Source organism: Belonocnema kinseyi, chromosome 3 (genome assembly GCF_010883055.1).
Source record: "Belonocnema kinseyi isolate 2016_QV_RU_SX_M_011 chromosome 3, B_treatae_v1, whole genome shotgun sequence".
Taxonomy (NCBI): domain Eukaryota; kingdom Metazoa; phylum Arthropoda; class Insecta; order Hymenoptera; family Cynipidae; genus Belonocnema; species Belonocnema kinseyi.
The window spans coordinates 13,011,420-13,018,379 of NC_046659.1; the positions used below are offsets into that span (position 1 = coordinate 13,011,420).

At 30.6% G+C, this 6,960-nt stretch overlaps 1 protein-coding gene across 3 annotated transcripts in view; it reads left to right on the forward strand.

Moving 5' to 3' along the window:
- Positions 1-544: 544 nt before the first annotated feature.
- Positions 545-6,960, forward strand: part of LOC117169323 — a 34,381-nt gene continuing 27,965 nt past the window's right edge. For 2 of the 3 annotated variants that reach the window (XM_033355649.1, XM_033355651.1), the window contains exon 1: positions 647-697. The gene's annotated coding sequence lies outside the window, so the exon portion shown is untranslated. Of the gene's footprint in view, positions 596-646; positions 698-6,960 lie in introns of those variants that run through there. The other variant, XM_033355650.1, reaches the window with a different exon arrangement.

Sequence of the window (6,960 nt, forward strand, 5' to 3'; positions counted from 1 at the left end):
CTCTCAACTTACGTCAATTTGACAAACTTTCTCACTCGCACACTTTTCCATGTATAGGAAGAGGACAACTGTGCACCTGCGCACTCAAATCTAAGATCTTTCTGTAATGTGCGTATCACTTACGGTAATGACATAGGAAACAAGGGACTAGGCATGCCATTGCGGGGGTGATAAAATGAGGGGGGAGGTCCGCCACCTTTTGATGTCCCGCGACAAACATGGCAGCGCCCACATGTTTATATTTTCATGCACAGTTTGTCGGCAAAAATGATCGCCCGCATAATCAAATGGCACATCGTAAGATGGCGGCTCTCCCCCTCCCTTGGATTCAACCCCGCTCGACAAAGTTAGGATGGCATGCCTAGTCCCGTGTTTACTATGTCCATGTAGCAGAACTTTGACTTTTAACTTTCTCCGACGGTAATCATGCAATCTGTCTTACCCACAGACCCCTAGAAGTTCAAAGTTGTCTACTCGCTGCGCTAGTGCTGCTTTGACGCAGCTGATATCAGACTGATACGTATGTCAGGCCAAATATGTTTATTTGCATTTCAAGTGCAAACATTAGTTTTTGCATTGTTGGTGCATAATATTCGTGAGCGATTTTTGTTGTTTTGTCCCACTTTGATAAATATAAACCTCATAACTAGCCCATTGACAACATTGTAAATTGCTTGCAGGGTTTGACGACAGCACGGTCGGTATTTCTCCAAAATAGAAATTAAAAAAAAACTGTTTTCACTATTCTAATTATTTAGGAACAGAGACAAATTCTTGCATGCCTTATATTTATCGTGCCAAATGTTTAACACGATATCTCATTGCGTGTGGACGTAAGTTAGGAAAGAAAACTTCCACTGGTATTTTCTTCAACAAAATTTTTTTCTCAAAATTTCCACAGGAACAAAGCAGAGACATGGACTTTATTACCTCCTCTTTCATTTCCTAAACTTTCAGAGCGATACCTCATTTCGTTTAGACGTAAGTTAGGAAAAAATTGAAGACCAGGTTTGGTCACGAGACCCTCTCGTCACATGGCCTAAAGATAATATCTTTGCTTAAACTCATCCGATCGTGGGATATAGAAACCTTTCTATTCTTTCTTTCTTTGTTTAATCTTTGGAATCTATCTGGAATCTATGAGGAATAATGGAAGCATTTCCGAATTCTTTTATATTTATCCGAAACCTTTGCGAAATTTTTGTAAAGTCTTCATAAAATCTTTGAGATATTTTTGCAACCTTTGTAAATTTTTCATGAAATTTTCGCGAAATAACCTTTTTTAATCTATTCAAAATGTTTAAAATTTTTGAGAATTCTGAAAACTTTGTGAAATAATAGAAGTCTTTGTAAAATAATGGAAATATCTGTGAAATCTTCTAAATATATCTTAAATCTTTCCGAAATGTTTAAAATATTTCTAAAATCATTAGGACATCATTGCAATTATTTGTTTAATCTTTGAAATCTATTTTAAATCGTTGCTAAATATTTTTAAGCTTTGTGAAATCTTTAAAGTCATTGGGAAACCATTGAAAATGTTGTGAAATCTTTCTAAAATCTCAGTGAATTCTCTCAAAATCTTTGCATAGTCATTAGGCAATTATTGAAATCTTTGATTCAATCTTTGAAATCTATCTGAAACCTTTCTGAAATATTTGAACTCTTTGGGAAATCATTTAATTCTTTGTGAAATACTGTTAATTCTCTAAAAATCATTGTGAAATATTTGAAAGGTATCTGATATCTTTCAAATCTATCTGAAATCTCGGCGAAATCTTTGAAAACTTTGGGAAATCATTGACATTTTTGTGAATTGTTTAAAAGTCTTCGCAAATTATTTGAAATACTTTTGAAATATTCGGTGATATTTGTTAAATTAATGAAACCTTCACGAAATCTTTTTAAAATGATTGAAGTCCTTATGCAGACCGTTCTTTTAATAGTGTCAGCTTTTATTAATGCTAATTTAAGTCAAAATCAATTGTTAGTTAGTGCACATTTTTGAATGGACATACTTTGACGTGCTAGATCATTAACCATTTTTAATATAATCATATGGTAATTATTACATCAAGAATGTAAAGCTTCATTAATAAATTGGCATTAGCTAGTTTTAAATGAAATAGTAACTCTTTTTACTATAAAAAATAATTAAGAGAGTCTCGTTGTCGGCTTCTAATAATCTCAGTGATTTGTAATAGAGCGGAATAATTTTCTTGACAAATAAATAATAAAATTGAGTAATTTTAAAGTTTCTATTACCTATTCCTTTTTTGTTATAAACGTTTATTTTTGTTTGTTAAATGTTAATGGACTCTTAAGACTCTTAAAAAAGCTAGTTCTTCGAAAACAGCATTGGACTTTATAAATATAAACCATCCTAAATTTGTAATATGCCAAAGGCGTAAAACACATCGGTATTTTGCAAGTGAATAGTCGCTAGCGCATCTGGAGCACGATGGGACGACCCCTTGTAAGATTTGACAAGTTTACGCCTGTCGCGTAGAAAATATTTGGGACTCTAATCTGTAATGCAGCTAGCCCATTCATTTTTCGAGAAACTATCTTTTGAAACAGTCAGGCCTGAGGTTGTAAAAAGTAGAAATAGGCGGGAAGTCTCTAGGAGTCTAGGACTCTCGGTAGATTACTGGGGATGAGTATTCCATGATGGGGGGAGGGGGGGGGCTTCAATATTTATTTCTGTTCTTATCGAATATTCTTAACACGTTGATTATGATTTACAGAAGTTGTTCTTTTCAAAGGAACAACTTTCCGATAAATTCAATATAAATGAATGAAAATTTTTTAATCAACATACGATTGTTTAGAATTTTCCAGTTATTATTCTCATTATTACAATGTGAATTCATCCAACAATGTACTTATAATATTTTTTAAATATTAATGAAACGTAAAATATGCATTTTTAAGGTATTTCGCGATGAAGGTAGAATGAAATTCTTCTATCTAAATTTGATCCGAATTTTCTACATAATTTCATTTATCACGTTTTTTACTTCAAGGGTTAGATAAATGTAACATTAATGAGCATAATGAAATTAAGAAAAATTCAAGATCTGGCATACAAAATTGTATTTATTCAAGCGAGACGTGTACGCAAGAGTATTTTAAATTATATTTGACATGCGCAAAATAAACTTAATTGTTAATCAGGCGTCAAACACAATCGTAAAAATCTGTTTTTCGGATTCAGGTGGTCTAAAAACGTGGACATTTGACAAAAACTGGGGAAACCAATTTTACATAAATCTAATAGCTTCTCTGACGAGAATGTAAAAATCGAGAATTATTCTAGATCAATCTTAACTCTTAAAGATCTGCACCCCTTTTCTCACATTACTCCCTTCCACGCTCAGTGAGTCATGCTTACACCACGAAAGGCAAATAATGGCTTCATTGTGAATGGCATAATACTAAAATATTCCGATCCTTGAAGAAAATTCTATCGGCCTCCAAAATCGTTTGGTCCACCTACAACAGATAGGATCCTTTCCTTGTATAAGCAGAAACTATTAGAGAATATGAGAAAAAGAAAAAACTGCGTTTCTTATATTGCAGAGTCGTACTTAAATTACGTAACAGATTACCGGTTCTCTCCAAGGTCCCTCACATACCTGTAATGAACCGTACACCTCCCCCCCCGCCCCTCCTACTATAAATAATTTATGGTTTACAGAAATAATAAAATAAGGGACTTGAAGCTCATATTCGCTGGAAAAGCAGCGAAATTTAGCTGTTATTCAGTGAAATTTCAGTGATAAGCAGCTACATTTCACTGTTTTAGCAGTGTATAGAAAGGACAATTTTTATACAAATAGTTGCATTTCAAATGAAAAATATAAATTTTAAACAAAAAATGAAATAGTTGCATTTTTAGTTAAAAAAATCATTTTCAACAAAATAGTCAAATTTTTAATCAACGAGATGAATTTTCAACTGAATTAAAGGAATATTCAACTGGATTCGTTATTTTTTTGAAACTTTCAACAAAATAGCTTCATTATTAACTTCGTTTAGTTGAATTTTCAGGCAAATAAATCATTCTATCGACCAACAAGGCGAATTGTTAACAAAATACATGAATTTTCAAAGAAATAGCATTTGAATTTTTAACTACAAAGATTAATTGTCAATCAAGAAGACGATCTATCTACCAAAAAGACGAATTTTCTACCAAAAGAAAAGCTCATTCGCCCGCTCTGCGCGCGAATCACTACTTTGTTTGCAATTATTCTATTTGGAAATAAAGTTCAATAAAATACCACGATAATCATTTTTACTTTAATAACTTCTATTTGTACACGGATTCGCGTGGGTACCCTCTTACGATGCAGAATAAATGATTGTGCATCACTAAACATTTTTATCAAATGTTTAGGCAAATGCGAGTACTTCCAATAACCTCGTATATAGCCGCATTGTAGTTTAATTGTACTAAAATTAATGCACTGATTTTAGGCCCGCCTTAGTAAAAGAAAAAATTTCAAATGCGCATAGAATGTGAAGTTGAGAGACCTCTGTTCCAGCGTGGATTTAAACATAAAAAATCATATTACAATAAGTGAGAATATAACTGGTTATATGTGCGACTGATTAATCTCAGTAAAATATATGGAGAAAAGTATTGCAAGAGAAAATATACTACAGAAAATCTTGACACAGCAAAATATTTAACTGAAGAGATTATGAAATTACTTTAAGAAATTAATAAAAATAGATACTTACTGAAACTAATGAAAATGAAAGCTTTTACCATTATAGAGTTTTAATTTCTTTTTTAATTCTTATTAAATATATAGTGCATACATTTTCTTATAAGACTAATTTGTTTAAAATGTTCAAATGGTTCAAAATCTAAAAAAAAGTTAAGTTCTGAATTTGCTTATGAAATTTATTTGTATAATAAATCATTATTATAAATTTGTAAGGTGTCGTAGGAAAATGTCATTGGAAATATATTCTTTGTTGATTCCGTAAACAAATTAGGCCTATGCTTCAAAAAAGGCCCAAACTCTTAATTTGCTCATGAAAGTAGTTTAAATAATAAATCTTGAAAATGCGATTATTATAATTAATCGGAAAGACGTTCTTAATTAAATTTGTAAAAAAACTGACCCTATTGGGTTAAAAAATATCCAAATTCTGAATTTGTTATGAAAGTTCTTTAAATAATTAACCATTCTTGTAGATTTAACAAATACCTTAGGAAAGAGTCATAGCAAAGACAATCATAGTTAACTTCGTAAACAAATTGTGTTTATTAATTGAAAAATACCTCACCTCTCAATACGTTTATGAAAATTGTTTAAATGAATAATAATTATTATAAATTTACAAATTATCGTAAGAAATGATCATCGAAAGACAATCTTAGTTCAGATCTTTGAATGGATAAGTGAAAAAGCTATTACTGGTCTTGAGACAAGACTTGGACAAACAGGTACCAAGTTTTCACCTTTTCAAAAACTTGAAAACACACTTTGAGGAAGGCAGGGAGTCAAATCGCATGCTCCCTCCCCCTCAACCATGGCGCTCTGTGCAACCGCGTAGCTTGCACGCCCCAAAATGCGGCCCTTATTTTAAATGAACTAGTTGAAATTAAAAAGTTTAAACTTGCATTGAATTGCATTGCAGTTTAGTTTTCGTTTGCAAATTCTCGAATTTCAATTGCTTCATATTGGAAATTATTTATTATTAAAAAATTTCCACTTAACATTTTCCAATTTTGAAAATTTTGAACCAGTTTCTAATTTGACTTTGAGGTCACCTTGAAAACTTGAATAATAATTCTTGATTAACTTTTGTGCTAAATTATCTCTACCAAATATGAATAGGGAATTTATTTTTCTATTAAATATACCTATTTTCAAACAAGCGTCTTGTCTCTTATATCTGATTTCAAAATGTAAACATGGAAAAATTTGAACCAATTTTTTAATTTAAATAATAAAATCTGAGAGAAAATTAAAAAATATTTCAAAGCATTTGAAAATTTTTCAAACAAAAAACACATTGGTAGATAGTAAGGCACTTGACTTAAGTTAGCAACATTTTTTTAAACATTATAAAAATGTATATAATTTTAAAAGATATTTATGAATAAAAGTTCTACATATCTTGTCAAATAACTCCAATTTTTCCAAATATTTAGCAGAGCGATTTTCATTTGATCGCGGTTTACCAGCTCGACGTACCCTCTATAGTCGATTTCCTTTACGTCGCGTCGGCACGACTGACCTAGAGCGCTGTGTCGAGCATTGCCTGGGGGGGTCTCTTTTGTCCACATGAGGAATAAAGCACGAGATATACAATTTTAATATTTACTAAGACTTTTAGAACATTTTTCAATTGCTTAAACAAATGTAAATTATTTAATCAATCATTTATTCCACAGAAATTAAAAAAATGATCTTATTTTCTTATTGAAATGCAATACTTTGTCATTGTTTGAAGTAGTAAATTTTTCTAAAAACATTAGGTAATTATTTGAACAATTAATTATTGTTTATTTTAAAAAAATTTTTCAATTGAGCCAGAGATGTCAAATTTTATTCAAATTGGTATTATACGCTACTTTCTGTTAAATAATTATATAATTTTGACACATTTATTGTATTGCTTAATAATTTTTTTTTCTTTAAACAATATTTATTTGCTACAGCAGTTTTTTTGGTAACTAAAAGAATCGCAATAAAATAGAACACATAGCATTATGTTTTTGACTTTATAGCGTATAGAAAGAAAAAATCTACCACTTTTTAGTTGTTTAAACAAATATAATTTGTTTAAATAATTACTCTTCCAAAAAAACTTTCGAAATCGTAATTAATTATATGTCTTTTATTTGATAGTTACCGAAAAATAACTGCTTGAGCAAATGAAAATTGTGTGAAAAAATAGAACTTTGTTAAAAATTAAAAGAAATGTAATGTATGA